This window comes from Neophocaena asiaeorientalis, unplaced genomic scaffold, assembly GCF_003031525.2.
Source record: "Neophocaena asiaeorientalis asiaeorientalis breed wild unplaced genomic scaffold, Neophocaena_asiaeorientalis_V1.1 scaffold332, whole genome shotgun sequence".
In the NCBI taxonomy this organism is placed as follows: Eukaryota; Metazoa; Chordata; class Mammalia; order Artiodactyla; family Phocoenidae; genus Neophocaena; species Neophocaena asiaeorientalis.
Genome location: NW_020173111.1, coordinates 544,625 through 567,014, shown reverse-complemented (window position 1 = coordinate 567,014; position 22,390 = coordinate 544,625). Strand labels below are relative to the sequence as shown.

Genomic DNA, 22,390 nt, shown 5'->3' with positions numbered 1-22,390 from the left:
CCTTCATTCTTTTTTTAAATACTCTTTTCCATTATGGTTTATCATAGGGCACGGAATATAGTTCTCCGCGCTATACAGTAGGACCTTGTAGTGTAGCCATCCTGTATATAAAAGCTTACATCTGCTAACCCGAGCCTCCCACTCCAGCCCTCCCTCAGCCCTCTCCCCCTTGGCAGCCACCTGTCTGTTCTCTATGTCGTGATTCTGTTTCTGTTTCGTAGGTAGGTTCATCTGTGACAGGCAGGTGGAGGCCCATTGTTGGCCGTGTAGCTGATACGTGGCAGTTTCCTGATCCTGATCCAGTACTCCTTGGCCTTGTCACCTCTCAGGCCAGAGGGAGACGAGCTTGCTGAGCTGGGTTTGCTGGATGGTTCGGTCGGGACATCTGCAGAGTTGCCCTTCTGCATCGGAGCTTCCCAGGGATGCCTGGCCCCAGGGGCCGGAGCCGGGCACCGTTTGACCCCGTTCAGAAGAGACCAGACCAGTGAACCTCACGGTGCTTCGTTAATCCGGGACAGCTCAAGCTGATGGAGGCGTGCCCCTGTTGTGCACTGCTTATGCCAGGGGTTAAAAAAAGAAACACTCACGCCGATCCAAGGGCTTTCTGTAGGCAGTGCCGAAATAATAAAACCAAACCCAGAGTCCGGCCGCTTCAGGCGTGAGGTTGCGTGTCCTACGGGGCCGGGTTCTGGCAGCTCCGGGAGGTAATCAAGGCTGCCGGAGGCGGTCAACTCCGCGCCCTCCTGTGGGGCGGCCTCCCCACTGCAGGGCAGAGGTGAGTGGGCATGTTTTCTGTTCAAAGGATCCGATTTTTAGTGCAAGAGGCTTGTTTGTTTACTCAGTGAGGCCAGTGCCATGACTCTTCACCAAGGCCAGCTCCTGGTGTGAGCGGGGCCCGGTCTCACTGTCCCTGCATTTCACATGGTCCAGGAGAACTTGCTTCACAGATGTGGAAACTCAGGCCCAGGGAGGTAAAGACTTGCCCAAAGCTTGTAGGCGGCTTTGGTGGCGGTGGTGGTGATGATGATGGTGAGGGTGGTGAGGATGAAGGAATAGGATGATTGCTGCTGTGTGTTTGCCCAGGGAGCCTGTGAGGTTCTGTGATAGCGAAGGCTGTGTTCATTAATAACAGGCGTGGCTGATGTGGGCTGTGTGTCTGCTCAGTGCTCTGCAGGGTCCCACTGGTTCAGGGAGCGACTGTAAGGCAGACGCTCTGTGTTCCGTTTACAGTGGAAGCGACAGAGGTCTGGGTCAAGTCAGAGCCTGCAGTCTTTCTGCTAAGCTGCCTGCCGCGTGATGACCGTGCCAACTTGCTGTGATCCTGTGGGTGGGAGAGTGGCCAGCTGAAAATTGGTGACAGGATACATCTTTATTCTAGCTCCTTCTTCTTTGGCTCCCAGGAACGCAGGTCCCTACCTCCTTGACACACCTCCCACTACCCCTGTCCCCATCCCTTTTCCCAGGGCTGTGTTCTCCTCTCTGTTGACAGAAATAGACTGTATCTATCAATAGAGGGATAGTTTAGCTGAATTAACATTCACCATCACTAGTTATCTATTGACTTTAGTTATCCAAGGCTCTGACCCTAAAAGCATTTTTTCTGAAGATGACCAATTACCTCCGGTCCCTTCATTATGGATGAGTAATTAAGAACATTGAATGTTGCCAGATATCTTGTTGGTCAACTGCGCGGTGGAAAAAATCTAGTATTTCAGGGAAAGGTTGCAGAGAGAAAGAAACAAAGGAGGAAGGAGGGAGGAAAGAAAGATGTGTGTGTTTGTGGGGGGTGGGGGGAGGGAGGGTAGGGTTGGATGAGCCTTAAAATAAGAAATAAGCTTGAAATTGAAGGTGCAGCTCAAATGTCACCTGCTCTGAAACCATGTGCTGTTTACGTGGGCAGATTTAGTTACCTGTCCTCAATCCTCCAACAGCACCTCTGTTCTGACTTCAGAGGTGAGACTTATCAGGATATGTGGCAATTTGATCATTTCCATGTCCATCCTGGGCTGGTGCTGTGTGTTTTATACTGCCATTACCTGACACAGTGCTGGCACATAGTAGGTGCTCATTAAATGTTTACTGAAATGACTTAGTGCCTAAAAGCTTTGTAAGAGAGGACCTTTATGTCACTCTGCCTGCTTAGGACTCCGGGTAACCTAGTTACTCCTTTCCTGATTTTTGTTGTCCATATGGGCCTGGGTCAGTCTTAATGGCTAAAATGAGCTAATTTAAATTTAATTTGAACTAATAGGATGTATGCAAGCCACTGCTCATTTGATTGTTTGTATCATTGGATAAACATTTTAAGGGACAGCTAAGTACAGAACATTCCGTTTGGCAGGCGGACTATAGAGTTGAGAGAGAAGGATGCGGGCTTTGAAACCAGGTTCAGGTCCAGATTTGATACTGTTCTGGCTTTAGGTGGTTCTGGTGGGTAAGAGCGCAGATTCTGGGTCTGGGTTTGAATCCTGATTCTACCACTCACAAGCTGTGTGACCTCAGGCAAATTACCTAACCTTTCTCTGCCTTACTTTCCTCTTCCTTAAAGTGGGATAGCTTCGTGGGGTTGTTGTAGGCTTAGGGTTTTTGTGGGGATTAAATGAGTGACTCTGTGTAAAGCACTTAGAACCACGTTGGTATCTGTTATTGGTAGTATTTGCTTTTAATTAAGCTTCAGTGTCCTCATGTGTAAAACCTGACTTTTTAGTACCTAAGTCTTCATAGAATTGTGATGAGGATTTTATGAGTTTCCTGTGGCTGCTGTAACAAAATACCGTAAACTGGGTGGCCCCAAACAAGAGAAATGTATTGTCTCACATTTCGGGGGGCTATAAATCGGAAATCAAGGTGTATCAGTGGATCCCTAGTCCCTCTGAAACCTGTAGGTTAATCCTTCTCGCCTCTTCCTAGCATCTAGCCATTGGCCTGCAATGTTTGGTGTTTCTTGGCTTGTAGACCCGTCACTCCAGTCTTCTGTCATCACATGGTGTCCTGTGTGTGTCTGTCTTCCCATGGGTATCTTTTTATAAGGACATCAGTCATGTTGGATGAAGGGCCCATTCTCTTTCAGCGTGATCTCATCTTCATTACATCTGCAACGTCACTGTTTCGACGTTAACTTGATCCCACTGGGAGTTAGGACTTCAGCATGCCTTTGAGCGGACACAGTTCAGCCCATAGCAAGGATGAAATGGGAGAACCCATGTGGAGCACAGAACCTAGAACGAAACAGTGCCAGTAAACGATAACTGTGCCTGTTCTTATTGTTACCCTGTCCTCACTGTCATGCTGACTGCCCTTGGCTGGGTGACCTTGGGCGGTTCCCAGGGCATCTTTGAACCTCAGTCGCCCATGTACTAACTGTGAATGGTGTGGCCCGTGGCAGGCGAGCGAGGTACTCAGCCTCCCTGATGTGCATTGTCTCATCTCTGAAATGGGGAGGAGGTAGACCCACCTCCCAGGAGGGACCTGCTAGGCAGCATGGGGTGAGGGCGAGTGTGTGCTCGTGGCCCAGACACGCGGGGCTTCCTGTGCTTGCCACCCCTTGTGGGCCCCTGTGGTGCCACTGTGCGGTCCAGAGACTGCGTGGGGTCAGGAAGGCTCGGAGGTGTGTCTAGACGTGCGCAGGCTTGGATTGCCCAGATCCCCAGTTGCTTTGCAGCCAAAATGGGAAAAAATTTTTTTTCTCCACTTGGGAGCTGAGCAGATTTGCTACAGAGAAGTCTAGATATCTATGGAAACAGTCCTAATTTTAGCCTTACTACACTTAATGCCAACTCGGAGAGTGCAGTGTTGGGTCAGGGCCCAGGGACTGAGGAAGGTGAGCGGCCTGAAAGGGTCAGAACAAGCGCAGAGTAGCCAACTGACAGGCGAGGAGTGGGAGGATGCTGCGGAAATCTTAAGTGGTTATCAAGGGGCTGGGATTTTCTTCAAGGAGAGAATGGGTCTCAAGGGAAGGGCCTGGAGGGATGAGCGTGTATCAGAAACTAGTCCTTTAACCTGAGGGATCTCCCTTCACTCTCCCTGTCTAAATTCTGCCCGTCTTCGGCTTAGTTTGACAGCACTATTTCCACTTCCTACCTTGGAAATCAGCCACTTCTGCTCTGGATTCGCATCATCTTTTATAATTCTGTTGAAGCATTTATGGCAGCCTATTTAGTTTTGAGGTGAATTCATGTCCTTGCTGTCCCCCACTTGTTTTTGAGGCCCTCAAGGTCAGCCATGGCCATTGTCCTGTCTGTATGCCGAGCCTGCCATGGAGGAGACATGCAGAAAATACATAACAAATAGAAATAGACACGTCTGGTGATTTCTGGTTGACCAGCCAGGGGTAGGCAGTTACTAGAAAGGGGCATTAAACGTGTGAGTGTCGTAAAGTGTACATAAGCGCTTCCAGTGGGAAGAATCAACTTGGATGGGAATGAAAGTTGCCTGTAATTCTGCTAAGGACATGTTGGGGAGGGCCACAGCAAGAGGAAGCCATGGCGTGGTGGAAGTTGAATGCTATGGGTGATGGAAGACATAGACGGAGATCCTTTTAGGCCATGCAGGGAGCATCACTTCCCTCGGGTCAGCCCTGTCCTCCTGGCCAGGTCAATTCTTAGTGGAAATCACTGTAGAATATCAAGCATAGGAAGAACCTTAGATCTCACCCACGTCTGTGTGTTTTGAAGAGTGATATTCAAGACAAGCATTTTTACGTTGATCCTTGGTGATTTGTTTTCGTGTGTGAGACCTCTATCATCAGCACACGTCCTGGTCCTGATGTGACCATTTGGAAGTAAGCCTCATGCGAATGGAAGAGGTTGCTGGGATGAATTCTGGTACTGGATTTCCATACGCCCTGTATTCTTTTCAGCAGGATGTAAAGCAACATGGTTGTAAACTTGGGAAGGTCGTGTGCAAGAGTTTGCGGGGTGGGCAGCATGGACCCAGTCAGGCTCCCTCCTTTGAGTGATAAGGAGGTGGGTGAGGCCCAGATAGACCAGATGGCCCTGATAGATAGTGACAGGATTGGGGCCTCGAACCACATCTCCTCTTGTCTGCCCATCTTGACATACTAGATAGAATTTAAACTAGTTCTTACCGAATACAAGTTACTCATTTAATCCCACAAACAGCATTGTGGAGCAAACACTATTTCTCCCTACTATACAAGGCTGAGGCTGAAGGACTTGAAATGACTTGCTGGGGCCTGCCCTGCTGGTAAGGTGAAGGTCCAGTGATTCCACATAGCCCCTCCCATGACTTTTAGCTGTGTCAGGGAGCTGCAAACCTACCACGATGATCTTTAGAGTTTGGAAATAGAAACACATGCAGAGGTGTGGTGCCATCTGTCTCTTTCTGGGAGAGCTCTGCCTCCTGGGTCCTAGAACCCAGGCCAGCATGCAAGCTAAGCTGCTCAGGCCAGCAGGCCAGTCTGGGGCTGGGTAGGAGTTTTCCGGGCAGCGGGATGCCTCCCTCTTGGGTGGCTCTGTGTGTCAAGAGCCAGTGAAAGGCTGTTTGCCCAGTGGGAGAGGTGGGTGCCAGCTTCCCTGTTGGTTCTGTTCCCCCCTCCCCCGCGCTGGGTAGTACAGAGGGGAGGGAGCTGGCCCTGCTGACAGGGTGAGTCAGAGCACATCCCAGAATAGAAGCCGGAGGGCATGCCTGGGAAGGCCTTCTCTATCCCAGTTGTTCGGGTTTTAAGATTCATGTTAAAGATGATGAAGCATTCATACATAACTCTGCTTGTGGACTGCTTTGGGATCATTTATTAGTGTTGCTTGGCAATAGAGTTTTGAGCTAGCCACACCCATCATGGGGTAATTAGCTGAATCACCCAGGGCCCAGCTCCCTACTTACACATCTGTTGAGCCTCCTCCCAGCTCCCTCCCTCCATTCATTCATTCATTCACTTTTATTAGGCACCCCCTTTGTAGTTGGCTTTCTGTTTGACAGCATTCCCTTTTTGTTGTTGGGGGTATTTAATATGTGGTAAAAATGGAAATGTTGGTGTTTCTGTTGCATCGACATCATCACCCCGTTTATCGAGACTGTAAGCTCCACGAGGGCAGGGGCTTTGTTCATGTCTCTGTCTCCAGTGCCTGGAAGAATGCCTAACACATAGCAGGTGCTCTGGGAACATTTGTTGAAAAAAACGAGTGAGTGAACTGAGCGTCTGCTGGGTGTTTGGCCTCATGGCAGGTACTTTACATAAAAATCTTTCTAATTCTCCCAACAACCCATTCTTCACTGTGCCTATGTCTGTCCCTCATTGTAGGGTATCAGCTGGTGAGTGTTTACTACTGTCCTAAGCATGATTGTAAGCACTTGCCCAGCGGATGTTCCTCATCATGACTGAATAATGTAGCTACCGTTATCCCCATTTTACAGATGAGGGATTGAGGCACAGAGAGGTTACATAACTTGCCTGAGGTCACACAGATCCTTTAGCATCAAGCCATTTTTCTTTATTTCTGTGCCATCGCCATCCAAGAGAACTTTGTGCAAGATGGAACTCCCCTGTATCTGCTCTGTCCACTACCCACAGGTGGTTACCGAGCACCTGAAATGTGTTAGCGTGACTCAGGAACTGGTTTTTAAATTTAATTTTAATTAATTTAAAGTTAAATAGCCACATACTGCTAGTGAATAGTATACTGGACAGCACAGCTCCCTACGACACTCTCTCTAAATAATAGTAACAGCTCACATTTATTGAGTACTTTCTATATGCTGAAATTTTAAAAACTGCTTTACATACAGGAAGTGATTTAAATCAATCCTCACAACTGCAGAGGACTTAACAATGGTTAGAGGTTAAGTACCTCTTCCCACCTCCAAGATTTTACAGAAAGAAAGTGGTGTAGCTGTATTCTACCCCAGGGAGAACTCTGTCCGACCCCAGAGTTTTAAACCATCTCCCTGCTTTTCTCCCTATTTTCCATGTGTACTGCCATGAAAAATGGGATCTCATTCTTCTAAGTGTTTTTCAACCCCAAACACAATCCACTGCACTTCTTGATAAAGGAGTCAACCCATATTGCGAACTCACTGTTCCCACCAAATGACTCATTTAGGTTGAAAACATTTATAAAGTTGAAGTGGAGTTGTGTCAGTGTCACTCTGAAAAAAGAAAACAAGGTGCCAGTATTCCTTACCAGAATGTTCACTAATGAAAACAAACCAACCAAACGAAACCTACTTCTTGATGTACTGCTGATAATATTTTAAAGTCAGGCTGGGAAGGAGAGAAAGTGGAGCTGAAGTTTTCTGCATCTTGCTGGGCGGAGCAGGTGGCTGCAGCCTGTGGGCATGGTGATCAGATTTGATTGCGGCCAGCTGCACCTTCCCTTCTCGAGGATGGGTGAGAGTGGGCTCTGTGTCAGGGCTGGGGTGACAGAGCAGAAAACAGAGGTCCCTGAATTTTGTTCCACCGTAGAGGGCAGCCATACTTGGCGATAAAAATTCATCTGAATGTGTTCTGCATGCTGCCCTGGGCCTGTCACGCGTGCCGATGGCTTATCCAGAAACTGAACTGTTCTTGAGGCAGGGCCAGGAATTCAGGTTAGGAGCAGAACTGGGGTAAAGGTGACTGGTAAAGGCACATGGAAAGAGAGTGAAAGAGAGAGAGGCTGGAGGGATGAGACCATGTGAGGAGCACAGTCCAAATACAGGTGACCACAGGTCATGAGTGCTTGGGGTTTTGATAAAAAGGAAAAGAAGTGTGACCACAGGGCTCTGGGGAAAGCCTTGTTTTGAGGGCTTTGATTGACCAGTTAAATCCATATTGTTCTTCCTGTTGCTGTCTCTAGGCAGTCATGCAGCTTCCCAAACCATCCCCATCTTTTTCATCGCTTTGTCTGTTTGTCCGTCCATCCATCCATCCATCTACCCGTGCATCCATCCATCCATCCACCCACCCACCTATCCATCCATCCATCCATCCACCCATCCACCCATCCACCCATCCACCCATCCACCCACCAATCTGTCTATCCATCCACCAATCCATCCATCCAGCCAGCATTTGAGTCTCATCTCACTTTCCGCAGTACTGGGGATAGTGTGGTGAACAAGGCACCATTCCGACCCTCAAGGAGCTCTCAGTCTTGTCTAGAAACATGTATGTGGACATGTGTTTCTGAAGCAAGTAAAGGAAGGCTTTGATGCCCTGTATCCCAATGCACTTTGCTGGTGTAGCTTTCCCTAGTAACATGAAGCCAGCATTGGTTTCTCTACTTCCCCTCTTATCTTTATCATACATGTACTTGTTATGTGTATTGTGCTTTGGGATATTTAACGTATACTCAGTGTAGCACTTTATCGCATCTTTATGGTAACCCTCCTGAAAATATGGGCCTCCCTGAGACCTAGTTTAATTGTAGGCACAGGTAGGGATCGTTGAGGTAAATCAGAGCCCTTAAACCTGGAAGGAACCTTAATAGTCATCAGTGGTCTACAGGGTCGCTCCCAGCCTTCTCCTCTTTGTCCCTTTCAGATAAGGTCCATCTGGGAATATTCTGTCATGAGCCATTGTCGGTCAGTGGAAGAAGAAAGGGAAGCCCAGCCTTCCCTGAAGATGTAATTGGAGCCAATCACACCTCTCTATGCTTCATGGTCACCAGGAAACACGGGAGGGATTTGTTTTGCCAGATTAACAAATGTGGGATTTCGCATGTTTACTTTTCATTCAGGTAAAACTGAAATCTGATGTGAACATGCCAGTTTGTTTGGCTACAGAAAAATTCCAGGTTGCTACTGGTGTCTTCAAAGTAGGGAACCACAATTTACAATCTTTTGAAAATAAAGGCGCTCCTACTCCCCTTTTAGTCCTAATAAAGTTAACCTGAGCCGAGAACGAGTCCAAGGCGTGGCCCAGACGCCTGCACGTCGGGATGGCATTGCCCAGGCGTCGTGAGGTGTACAGCAGGCTGTGGACCAAGCCCAGAGGGCAGAGATCCCCAAACTGCTGAAAGGAAGGACAGCGACATTATGGGAGTTTACTTTGTGTCGAGGACTTGATTCATGTTGCTTTATGTTAATTGTCTCAGTTACCCAGGGAGGCTATGTTATTCTTCACTTTAGAAATGAGGAATCTCTATAAGCCCCGTGAAACCCGTTTAGGACTTAAAACCTTCAGAACTCTAAGATAATACATCTGTCTTAAGCCAAAACAAAAACAAGCAAACAAACAAAAAAACAGGAAAAAAAAAGACTTGAAGGGATGACATGCCCAAGGTCAAACAGCTGTTGAGCGGCAGATCTGAGACTTGACCCCTAATCTGCCGGCTGCTGTGTTTCCATCTGCCACCCTGCGGAGGCCCAGTGTGGAGGGAATCTTCCTTCTGTTATCACATTCACACGATCTCGGGTAACTCAGTTGACGTCTGTGCCTGTTTCCTCATCTATAAAATAGGGTAATAACAATAGTTATATCTTGTAGGATTAGTAAGGATTAAGTGAGATTCTTCAGGTAAAACCTGCACATCGTAAGCACTCAGTACATCTTAGCTCTGATAGATAAAAAGCTCTAATAGCAACATCAACGATTGTAGTTTTGACAGTTTTTACTCCTCATAACAATTTTGACCACTGTGTTGCTGGACTGCCCCTTCTTTGTCAATAGAGTTGTTGTTGTATTGCTGAAGACACAGCTCTTATAACAAGAATTTGTGTTTTGCGATATCAAGCCCACATGCAGCATCATGGTAGCCCCCGAGGACACGTAGCAGAGCTGGGATTTGAACCTACACCTGTCTTGCCTGCACGTCCACATGCTGCCTCTCCTGGGACCCCGGTGTCCTGGCTGGCTGTTCACCTCCGTGGTCCTGGTGACTCTGCTTCTGGCAGCCACAGTGTCAGGTAGGCCTGCCCTGAGTGAGTTGATTATAATCTAGTTGCAGGGGAACCTGAAGCTCTCCTGGAGAAGTGAAAAGGCAGGAGCTTGCAGTGTCCCTCAAGGCCGGGCTGGAGTTGCTGCTGTGACTGCCCTCTGCCCCCTTCCCTGGGAAAGTCCGGTGTTATTCCTGGCGGGGTTCAGCTGTCACCACCGCAGAGAAGCCCTCCCTGATAGCAGGACCCTCCACCGCGGGCTCCCAGGCGGAGTGAGCGGAGTCTTCTTTGCTCCCGTAGCAGTTTGTGTGAACTTCTGTTGTGGCCTTTTCCATTGTGTGTTCTTAGGGGTCTGTGTGTCTCATCTCCTCCGCTAGCCGTGAGCTCTAAAGGACGGGGACTGTGTCTGAGTTAGAAATGTCTGCTTCTGGCCCAGATCTGATCCTCCTCTTCTGGGGCCACGGGAGTGACTCCCTTCCTGGCTCTTCTCCATTAGGCAGGGCTGTGCTCCTACTTCTGGCCGCAGGGTGCTGAGTGGAGGTGACTTGCATACCTCCTGCTACAGCCTTTCTTTGCTGGGGAGCCAATGGGGCTGGAGGGAGCCGTGGGAGCAGGACTGGGGCCAGCACCCAGTATGTGATGGGGGCATCTGCGAGCCCTGATCCCCGTAGCAGTGTCGGGCTGCCAGGCATGGCAGTGTGTCCTTTATGCAGTGAGGACCCTGAAGCCTTTGCAGGGTTCACCGCTGGGATTCGAGTCTATGTCTGACTTGTTCTGTGGCAGTGTGCTGCCACTGGCTGGTCCTCGTTTCTTGGGTCGTTGTGATAAGAGTAGGCTAAAGGGGTGTGTGTGTGTGTGTGTGTGTGTGTGTGTGTGTGTGTGTAAAGGGGGGGTGGGTGTGAGTGGGGGAACATTTAGCAAAACTGCGAGGCTTGGTTGCCTGGGCAGAGCGGGTGATGCTAAAGGCTGCGTCCTTCGCCCGGGTATGGCTGGCCTTGGCCACCAGGTTAACTGAGGGGAAAACCAGTTCGCTGTTATCTCTGGGCAGATGCCGGCTTCACTTTAACGTGGAGTTTTGGTGAGAAGAGCAGGACGCAGCTGTGCTTGCTGACCTTTTCCTCGCTGCACAGATGGGAAGAGGGGGTACAAAGATCAGGACAGACGGGACGAGTAGCTGAGGTGGAGGCTGCCTGGGCGATCCCCCTGCCCCCTTCCCCATACACCCAGGCTAAGGAGGCTTTGGAGCCCTGGCCAGCCTATGATTTCTGGGAGCGAGGATGTGGGTGCATCTTTTCCCGTTCTTGCAGTTGGCCTGAGAGGCAGGCTGGCTCGGGGGGTCCCGGCAGTGGCCTGGCAATCGGCCAGGTAGGATTCGTCCCCACTTGGCCTTGTTGATTCCAACGAGGCTCACATTCATGAGTACTTAAAGTGTGTTGCAGGCACTTTCCACACATTTATTCTCAGAATGGTCCCCGCTGAGCTCTGGACGATTCTGCTGCCTGCAGGGAGGCTGGGTGACTGTCCTCAGGCCACACTGGAGCCTAAGTGGAGAAACCAGGTTTGCACCAGGACCTTCTGACTCCGGAGTTTCCCAACTGCTCTGGTTTCTCTTCCAGGTGTTTATCAACTTGTCTGGGTCACAGCTTTCTTTTTTTTTTTTCTTCTTCTTTTTGTAAATTGAAGTATAGTTGATTTACAATACTATGTTAGTTTCAGGTGTACAGAATGATTTAGTTATATATATATATATTCCAGATTATTTATTTTCCATTACAGGTTATTACAAGATATTGAATATTGTTCTCTGTGCTGTACAGTAAGTCATTGTTGCTTATCTATTTTTTTTTTTTTTTTTTTTTTTTTTTTTTTTTTTTTTTTTTTTGTGGTATGCGAGCCTCTCACTGTTGTGGCCCCTCCCGTCGTGGAGCACAGGCTCCAGACGCGCAGGCTCAGCGGCCATGGCTCACGGGCCCAGCCGCTCCGTGGCATGTGGGATCTTCCCGGACCGGGGAACGAACCCGCGTCCCCTGCATGGGCAGGCGGACTCTCAACCACTGTGCCACCAGGGAAGCCCCATCTTCACCATTTTTAAAGGTACAGTGTAGAAGGGTTAACTACATGCGCATTGTTGTGTAAGCAGTCTCCAGAATCCTTCATCTTTTAAGACTGAGTCTCCATACCCGGCCCTTCTCCCAGCCCCGGCGACCACCATTCTACTCCCTGTCTCGATGAATCTGACTGCTCTCTAGGTACCTCATGTAAGTGGAATCATACTGCATTTGTCCTTTTGTGGCTGGCTTATTTCACATTATTTCACAGTGTCCTCAAGATTCATCCATGTGGTAGCATGTGTCAGAACTTAAGGCTGAATGAGATTCCCTTGCATGAATAAACCACGTTGTGTTTCTCCACTCATCTGTCAGCAGACACTTGGGTTTCCACCTTTTGCCCATGTTTTCTTGATTTTATTAATCGGTTGAGAGCAGCGTCACACAGCTGCATTTAAATCCAGGCCTCTGTTTGATACTCGACTTCTGACTTCTTTTTACTGCTGAGATCCTATAGTTGTAGGAATTGGGATTTTTGATAGATGAGGGAATGATGTTTTCTTTAAAGGGGCCAATGGGGAAAGTTCTAGAAACGTTGGCTGAGGGTCTTCCAGCTCCTCCTGCACCCTAGCTGCTGTGGTGCTGTTGCTTTTCTACCTGAGTTTCTGCAGTGACTCGCCAGGTGGTTCTGAGGCGTCCCAGGGTGTGGGGGCGGGGTGTGTAGCAGCCAAAGCAGAGGATACCTGGTTTCTGGCCCTGGCTCTGCCTCACGGGACCAGCCTGGGCCCACCCCTCCTCTGCTCTGGGCTCAGTGAGTCATCTGAAGAGTGCAGTTCTCGATGATGGCCTGTACCTGGAAGTTTCACGTGCCTTTGAAGTCTGGCCCTGCCTGTCCAGAGAAGTACATTCACCTGGCTCTTGTTAAGCCTGAGATGGCTTTGGACCTTTGTTTTTGAATCCCTGCTCAGACAGTACTTCTCCCAGAAGTCTTATGGAGATCCAGTTTATATCACCAGGAGCCACAGAAGTGAAGGCTTTTTGTTTGTGTTCTGTTGTTGCCCATGATTTCCCCAAAGTGTACTTTCTTTATGTACTTGACTGTATCCCAGGTTGTTGAGTTCATGTAGAGCTCTTGCCTTTCTTTTCCTATTTAAAAACCTGATTGCCTTGAGTTGCCATTCTGAAATTAGCAAGTATGGTAATGTGACATTATTATCATCATATAGGTTTGAGTTTGCACTGGGTAGCTCCCTTGAGGCTGGAGTTTTTTTCTCAAGTCCTGATAAATGGATGGCACAGTCACGGGGCTTATGGTGGTACAGGCAAGCCCTCCTGTGGGATGTGCCAGAGTTTCTGTCCAATCCAATCTGTCATCATTTTCTATTTAAAATAAGCGTTTTGTTTAAATAGGAGAGCGTTAGTTACCGATTGCTAACATTTATATATCAACAACTATAAGAAAGATTTAAATACGTGTTTCCTTAGTATGTTCCCTAAGAAACTGACCTTGAATGCTTACTTTAGCTCAACCTTTCTCTGACCCCATTTCTTACAGTTGTGTGTCCATTGGGGATGTTTATTGCCCCCATCTCTTGAACTCCATCATTTGGGAGCTTCCTTGCTATATGAGCGTCAACAGCTCATAGTGAATTTTCTCCTGCCCTTGAGGGGAGTCTGTTTCTTTTCCTTCCAGGACAAAGGAGGCGGTGGGTGATGAGGTGAGCTCCCAGAGGTCGCCAAGCTCTGTCTGCCCCACGAACCTCGACTTAAGGTGCTATTTCTGCCCTTTCTGCTTGCTCTTGGCAAAACAAAAATTGGAAGAAAATGAAAAAGCTAATGACAGACAGGTTCATCAGATAGCTAACCTTAGAGGGGCCTAGACTAATTTTCAGAAACTACATTTAGAAGCAAATTCAGAGGCATCAGCCCTTTTTAGAGCACCTGTCGTGGGCCAGGTAAGATGAGAAGCATTTTCAGTTTTATTAAATCCCCATGGAAACGCCTCTGAGTTCAGGGCTCTGTTCTGGTTCTCCCATCACAGAAGACATAATGGCTTCCTCATGTTTATGCAGAAGTGATTCTAAGTCCCAGCTCCAGTGGAATTCTCTCTCTCTGTCTTTTTTTTTAATTGAAGTATAGTTGAGTTACAGTGTTTTCAGGTGTACAGCAAAGTGATTCAGTTATATGTGTATATATATTTTTCAGATTCTTTTCCATTATAGGTTATTACAAGATATTAAATATAGTACCTTGTGCTATGCAGTAGGACCTTGCTGGTTATTTATTTTATATATAGTAGTTTGTATCTGCTAATCCCAAACTCCTTATTTATCCCTCCCCCCCTTTCCCCTTTGGTAACCATAAGTTTGTTTTCTATGTCTGTGAGTCTGTTTCTGTTTTGTAATTAAGTTCATCTGTAGCCTTTTTAAAATTCCACGTGTAGCCGATATATGGTATTTGTCTTTCTCTGGCTGACTTACTTCACTTAGTATGAGAATATCTAGGCCCATCCATGTTGCTGCAAATGGCATTGTTTCATTCCTTTTTATGGCTGAGTAATATTCCATTGTGCGTGCGTGCGTGCGTGTGTGTATATACGTGTACTATATATACGTATACTGCATCTTCTTTATCCATTTCCCCATGTGTCTTGTTCTCTTTGCCGGCAGTTGGTAGATTTCTTTCTTTATCACTGCTAGGAGCTGCAGAGACCTCAGAGGCTTTGTTTTAGCCTCTTAGTTTGGTCTTCACTGAGGCCCTGAGAGGGGAGTAACTGCTTAGACCCTCCACACAGCTGGTTCCATCAGGAATGGTTTCTCTATTTCTGTGGACGGTGTGCGGCTTTCTGTATGGAGAACATTTCTGGAGCAGCACGGCACCCAAGAGCTGCTACAGCCATGCTTGTGGAACATTCTGGAAACTCTTCAGTGGAAGTCTGGCATGGAGTTCTCTTCCATGGCTCCTCCCTCCTTGGCTCTGACCCTGCTTCTAAAAACAGAGGCCATTCCTCACATTCATCACCCAGGGCCTGGGTCCACAGGAGGCCCCCTCAGTAAGCAGCCCCAGGGTGAAAGATGCTTCTCAAACAGCTCAGGCTGAACCCTGACTCCATCATTTATTCTTTGTGTTCACTTAACCTTTTATGCCTCAGTTTCTTTATCTTAAAGAAAAGGGGGGGGGTGAGAATAATAGTCCATGGTTTTGCTTCAAGGACTCAGTGAGCAAAAATGTTTAATGAAGTCAGGTATTTTTGTTTTATTCAGTAGATTGCGGGGGGGGGTACTCAATACATATTCATTGAATGAATGAATGAATAAGGAATCCCTCCTCTACGCCTCATTTGCCCCACTTTGAAAAATGAGACGATAGTGTTGATCAGCGGTTCTTAAGGGGAGCTGCTCATAAGAAATTCTTTGGCGGCCCTTCTCATAAGCACATGACCAAGCCCCGCTTCGGAAATTCTGACTCATTATGTCTGGGGCTTGGTACATGCATTCTGTAAACAAGATTTCCAGATTCTCCTGTGCAGCCCTGGTTAAGGATGAGGGGCTCGCTGGCCTTCGAGGTCTCTTTCCTGGTTCTGTGTTGGACACGTTGGGGACAACTAGAATGTCCTGCTAATTGTCAGCATCCTCTCAGTGGTCACTCCACCCCTCCACCTCCTACCCATCCTTCAAACCCAGCTTAAATGTCACCTTCCCTATCCCCGGATGGAAGGCACCCCTCTCTGCTGGTTGCCCCACAGTCTCCCTCCTCAGTTTCTGTGATGCCTCCATCAGCTGGTGTGAGGTGTGTCATCTTTATCAGGCCACAGGCTAGTTGAGGACAGAGTTTCCCTGATTCAACATGCTGCCCCTCACGGCACCTTCCCCAGCCTCTCATATCTAATTGGGACGTCATATGTATTTAAATGTGTCACCAGGAAATATATGAAAGGCGATTTCAAAAGCTAACCTCTTTGGTTTTATGTGTGTAAGTCACAGCTGTCTCCCCCGAGATTCCTTCTGTACTTATTCAGACCGGTAACAAAGGGCATCTTTGTTAGATGGGTGTTTTTTATAATAAACCAGAAACATTTAGGGGAAAAAGCGATTTACTCTTCCTTTGTAATTAGCCTTGATGATTAGACTATCTTTTCCATTATGTTTTATTTTTACTTTCCTGGAATTTATCAAGTAGCCTCTTTTCTGTGAAGGTTACCCTTCAGATGAGTAAGGGAGCTTGATTACAGAGCTGGGGGATTTACTTTGTCTTTTTAAAAAAATAAGGAATCTGCTGGAGAGGGCTGATGTGAGCAGATGGGTGAAAGGTCAGCCCTTGAAATATAAAAGAGGGCTTCTCTTGAGAAACTGAAACCAACGCTCCAAGGACAAGATTTTTTTTTTTTTGGCTGGCAACTGCTAAAGTAATTAATAGTCACTTCTGTTTTTCAGATTCCTTTTATATTTGACAAAGCTTCCTGACTAGTCCTTCAGGGCTTGTCTTTTATGTCCAGGGCAAGTTCCTTTTTTTTTTTTTTTTTTAAAGCACATTAATCATTGTATTTATCAACTATAACTTTACGTTAGCTATTTGAATGTGATTTTTTTTTTTGGATACAGGTAGATTTCAGAGTTAATTCTAGAGTGCCTTGGTGGACTACTTACCCCCCCATAAGACAACTTAATCTTCTTGTTCAGGATCTAAAAGGAGTGTCACGTGAGGCTGGGCTGGGTGCCTGCTGCATTTCTGCCTGCCTGGTTGGGACTCAGCTGGGGATTTGCTGAGAGCAGTTTCACTTTCACACTTGCTTCCTTATGTCCATAGCTGAACCAGAGGTGTTCTTGGAGGCGTCCCTGGAGTGTTGAGAGCAAAGAGCAGAAGGAAGTACTTTCATCCATCCATCCATCCATCCATCCATCTATCTATCCATCCATCCATCCATCCATCCATCCATCCATCCATCCATCCATCCATCCATCCATGACTATTTAGTGCCTACCCCTATCCTTGTGTCTTCTGAGGATACACAAGACAACCCCAAATCCTGTCCTTGTGAACACACTTCGGCACCAAGCTCTTGCCAATACAGCTTGTGTGGGAAGGGAGGCATCCTTGCTGCCCCAGGTGTACTTATTTAGTATCACAACTCTGTGCACTAGATATTATTAGGGGTTGTACACACACACACACACACACACACACACACACACATCTGTAAACGTTATACTGGTGTGTGGTGTTTTGCAGATCAGTTCCAGCTATGGAGTTATGCAGTCTGGGCTTGAAAATAGACTCTGCCTCTTACCAGCTATGTGATATTGAACTTCAACCGTTTATAGCCTTGTGTCCTCTGCTGAATGAGGCTAGCGGTTGGAACTACATCTCGGGGTCACTGAGATAACATGTGAAGTGCTCAGCAGACGGCCTGGCTGCACAGGGTAAGCTCTTGGTAGGTTGGAACCTTAACAGGGGAAGAAAAATTTTCCTCTACCCTGTTAGATTCATTGGCCGGACCTGTAAAATAAACTGACAAAAGACAGATTAACAGAAGAAAAGTCTACAAATTTTATTGGATGTTAAAAGTTTTACGTGGCACGGGAGTGGGGCAGAGATGGGTGGAGGAGGTTTCATAGAGAGAAGAGAAAACCCCCAAAGTAGCAGCTAGGATGGAAGGCTTGTATACTATTCTGACAAAGGAGGATAAGTTTGTAGAGAAGTGACAAGACAAAGGAAAGGGGTTTAGGGGCAGTAAATTGTGGGAAGGTCAATACATGGGGGGAATGGCAGAAAAAGTTTACTTGGCCGGGTTTATGTTGATGCTTCTTGGTGTCATCTTCATCTCTGGTGATAAGGAAGCTTTCCCTACGTTCCTGGTTTTGGAAGATGGGGGCACCTTCACAGGGGAATTTATAGCCGGCTTTCAGGGAGGTAGGGTGAGCCTTCTGCCCTCTCCCTATGTCTGCTTTTTCTCAGTGCCTTCTGTTCACAATTGTCCTTATGCCAGAGTGGCATCTTTTGGTGGGGGGCATATTCTGATCCCCTACGGTGTGGATCCATAGATGTATCCTAAGCCTGTGGGAGAGTGAGAAAGCAGAGGCTCTTCCCAGTTTCAGACCTCACGCTTCCACCCATGAGTCTGGAGTCATTCCTGCTTTCAGTCCTGCACCAGCATGATCTGAGATCTGGTTTGTTGTTGGAAAGGCAGAGACTCTGGGTGCTCCCTGGTTCCACCATGTAATTGCCGGGCAGACCCGGACACATTCCCCGACCTCTCTAAGCCTCACTTCTCTCGTCTCTGAACTGGGGTAAGGCTGATGCTCGTTTTCATGGTCACCGCCTCCACTTCCTTCATCTGTTTAAATTTCCTGTGGAGGAGGCCTTCCCTGACCACCCTGCTTATTATTCCTACCCGAGCCCAGCACTGCCAGTCCCCTTGGCTCTGCTCTGCTTTTCCTTTTTTGCCACAGCACTTATCACCTTCTAACACACTGTAGGATTTATTTTTTTAATGTATTATGTTTATTTTTAATTATCTTGTTCCCCCATTGGAATGCCACCTCATTAAGGGTTGGGATCTTTACTTATTTTGCACCGAGACCCCCTTGAAATTGCCTGACACAAACAGGTACTATGAATAGTTGAACAAATAAGTGAGAAAAGAAAAAAACAAACAACCAAACAGCCACCGCAGCAACTTCTGACCGCTGTCAGCTTGGCACTGGACTGGCTCTGATAGCTGGGCCCTGATGTTCTCCTAGTGGACATGAAGAATTTCACAGCCTGCTGACATGTGACAGGGTTACTCTGATGATGATAGAACAAGACAAAAACAAGACCACTCCATAATCAAGACGGAGTACAGATAGAAATAAGAACATTGTGCAGTTTGCAAAACTGACCAAGCACCTGCCTCTCTCAGAGCATACGAATGACTGCTGTGTCTTTATCAATTACAGCCAGAGCCCTGTGTTCCTGATGCCTCCTAGGTAAACGTTTACAAGGATACCTGGGCATAGCATTCCTGCTTTATGACTGCACCCACCGGAGCAAAACTGTGTCTCCTTGAGCCCTCCCCCAAATCACTGAACAAGCCCAAATCTGTACAGTGAGCACCCCCTAACATCCTCTACTGAGATACCAAGGTTCTCTGTGGCATGGTAGTAAACCCAACCGTGTCTGACTTCACGTGAGTTCCTGGTGGTCTTTGGCTGGAGGCTTCAGCACCATGTCTCATGGTGAATAAAACTTTGTAACTAGGCATCACTCTGCAACTGTGTAGGTTATTACAGTCGGGCCTCCCTATTCGCAGGTTCCTTATCCACGAGGATTCAACCAAGCGCAGATCGATTTTCAATCTTCTGACCGAGGTTGGTTGAATCCGCGGATGTGGAACCTGCGAATATGAAGGCTGACTGTACTATGTCATTTTATTTAAGGGACTTAAGCATCCATGGATTTTGGTATCTGGCGGGGGGGGGGGGGGGGGGGGTCCTGGGACAGTCCCCACTGGATAACGAGGGACAAGTGTACTACTAGCTAAACAAATTGAACAGATGTGCTGTCTGCTGGGCCTGAATTTTCTAATCTGCAACACGAGAAGGTTGACCAGATGACTCTCCTTACAAGTGTCATGTTCTGTAATTCTTGAGTATTACTAAGCATTTACTGTATGTTGTACATGTGGGGACTCCAAAAGGTGGCATCTTGGAATTTCCTCCTGGGCTGCAGTGCTTCCTTGCTGTGTGGCCCTGGGCAAGATGCAGAGCCCTGAACTTCAGTTTTTTAACTGTAACGTTGTGGTGATGTTGGTTAATAATGATATTAATGATAATAATAGCATAAAATTTCTAAGAGCTTACTCTATCACCTGCATCAAGCTCCCATTAATTCTCACAATAACTTTAAGAGGTCAGTACTTTTACTCCATTAAACCCGTGAGGAAATGGAGTCACAGAGGAGTTAAGTGACTTCCCTAAGATCACACAGCTTAGTAGCATCAGAACTGGGATTCACACCTAGGTTTTTGTCATGTTATGTCACATCATATTGTGATTTCTAAGCTCAGACTCTTAATCACGACACTAGTGAACTAAGGTGGCTGCTCCTTAACAGATGTCAGACCGTTTTTAGCACGAACCCTGCTTTAAAGGGTGCACAGTTTAACTGCATAAAGTCACATGCAATTAAAGTCATACATACACTTGCTGGTAGGTGAAACAAACCAGGATGTGATAGAAAGCAAAAACGCAGGTGTTGGGGTGTGCATGCCTCTAGGCACGAAGATGAGCGAAAGGGAATGTCTAGTGGAGTGGCCTGTTAGAGGACGAGGTAAACTCCAAGAGGCAGTGCCCGTCTCAAGAGCACTGATTTGGGAGTTGAGAGACCTAAGGTCTTACCCGGAGCTCTTAACAACTCTGATTGTTAATGGTCTTAATTTGGAAGAATAGTGTCAGTCATCTCTCCTCGTCTCACATAGTAGGTAACATCTGTGAGAGCACTTAATTAACGGCCATGTGCTATAAAAGGGTAAAGCCTGACTCTAATTGTGGAGAAAAGAAACCACAGGCGGTTTCGAGGACTTTCACGCAACATAAGCCAGGTGCTGAAGGATCCGAGCGTCTTCCACTGACCCAACTTTAGAAAGGAGGGTTGCCGCAGGAACCTTGTCGTTATCATTCAGCAGATGTGGACTTGTGAGGGTGGGGTATTCACTGAAGACCTGTTAGGTTACAAGTGGGGTCTTGGGAATGGGAGTGTGGGGAGAGGGGCATGTTGGAGGTGGGGCAGAATTAGAAGAAGGAGGGGAGCTGACAAAGCCCCACGCTTATTTTTGGACCAGGTGAGGGAGGGGCCCGGGATCTAGCTGCTACCTTGAAACCATTTACCCTATCCCCACCACTCTAATTGCTCAAGGATTTAAATTGGAAAATGTGTTAGCCAGATTATCCTTCCAAATAAGGATCTTCAAAGGTCTTACCTGTATTAAAAGGAGGAGGCATTCCTTCTGTGGAATTTCAGATGATGATAATAGTACTGCCATCTCCCACTGATTGGGTGGTAGGTATCAGACACTATCCCGTGTGTGCCTCATTGTCTCCTTTAGCACTTAAAGCAAAGTCATTGTTGTCCCCTTCTCCAGATGGGGAAACTGAGGCATAGACAGGCTAAATTACCCACCCACAGTCACTTGGTTTTATAGCCTATATTTGAACTAGGTCCTTCTGACCTCAAGTCCCAAAGCCTTAAGACTGCTCCCTGTGTCCTTACAGATAATTCTAGAACATAAGACCTATTATTTAGGACCGTCATCTTTTAGATGGGAAAATGGAGGTTAGAAGAGCCGAGGTCCCTGTTGGAAGGCTGTGTTGTTACTGGTGGTGGGGCCTGGATCTCCTCATCAATCCAGAGAGTTAATATGCCTTTTCTCTGGATGGATTTGATAGGTGCAGTTATGGCTGCTCTGGTTTCTTGGACCTCCTTCCCTTTTTTGGGTGGGGAAGACCTAAGGCTACAGAACCAGGGCTCCCATCCTGTCTCTACCCCTGACCAGCCATGTGACCTGGGACTTGTTATTTAATCTCTTTATATCTTCATGTTTCCGCATGTGGAAAATTGAGATACCAGGGTTGTGATAGGAACTAATGGAATTGGTATAGTTAAAACTCTCAGCTCAGTGTTTAGACGGTAGCCTGTGAGTGCTACCTGGCAATGCATTGCTTGTTTGAGGATTGTAGTCCTAATCGGAGTCTGTTGCAGTATGCTGGGGTCCCCGTTCTTCCCCCTGCCCTAACCAGTATCTCCCCAGAAATATGGATATTGTTGAAGATATGGTGAAATTGATGGGGTGCTGGATGGTGCGGTGGAGAGGTACCGGTTCCTGAAAAAATGACATTTGCTGGCCGTACCCACCCAGGTGGTTGGGGTGTCTGTGGAGTGGACCTGCCTGTGTCTGTCAGACCCGGAGTTTAGGAGACAGGCTTATTCTGATGCAGCATCCCATCCTGGGCTGACTCAGAGAGACCAAGGCGTTGCCTGGTGATGCAGGCTGATGACACACCATCACCCCTAGACCAGGAATGGCACAGGGTTTAGAGGTTATATTCTGTGTATCTTTCTGTGGATGGTCCCTGTGGCAGAGCTGGTGCTTGCTGAGAGAATGGTCCAGGAACTGTCCTCAGTGGTCAGGCGCAGATGAAGTAGACGGGGTAAGCAGATGAAGAACAGCAGAGACAGTGCAGAGAGATGGGGTGGGGTGGAGAAGAAAGGAATGAGCCTTTATCATGCAGTTCGCCTTTTTAATCCTTTGTGAAAACCTTAGGAGGTCTCGAATATGGTCTTCCTATTTGGAGACTGGAGAGGTGTCTCAGATAAGGTATTTGCACAAGGCTAGTTAGGGGTGGATCAAGGAGCTGATCCCAAGTCCACAAGGGACTCTCCTCAAGGGATCAGTTGAATACCAGTTGATTCAGAATTAGGGATCTGTAATTGGTGGGCATGCCTTTAGTGAGACCGCTGGATAAGGGTCCGATGCCTGGCAGCGTGCAAGG

At 47.4% G+C, this 22,390-nt stretch overlaps 1 protein-coding gene across 1 annotated transcript in view; it reads left to right on the top strand.

Moving 5' to 3' along the window:
- Window positions 1–938: 938 nt before the first annotated feature.
- Window positions 939–22,390, top strand: part of LARGE1 (LARGE xylosyl- and glucuronyltransferase 1) — a 529,052-nt gene continuing 507,600 nt past the window's right edge. Inside the window, 1 exon segment of the mRNA XM_024743516.1 lies at window positions 939–971. The gene's annotated coding sequence lies outside the window, so the exon portion shown is untranslated.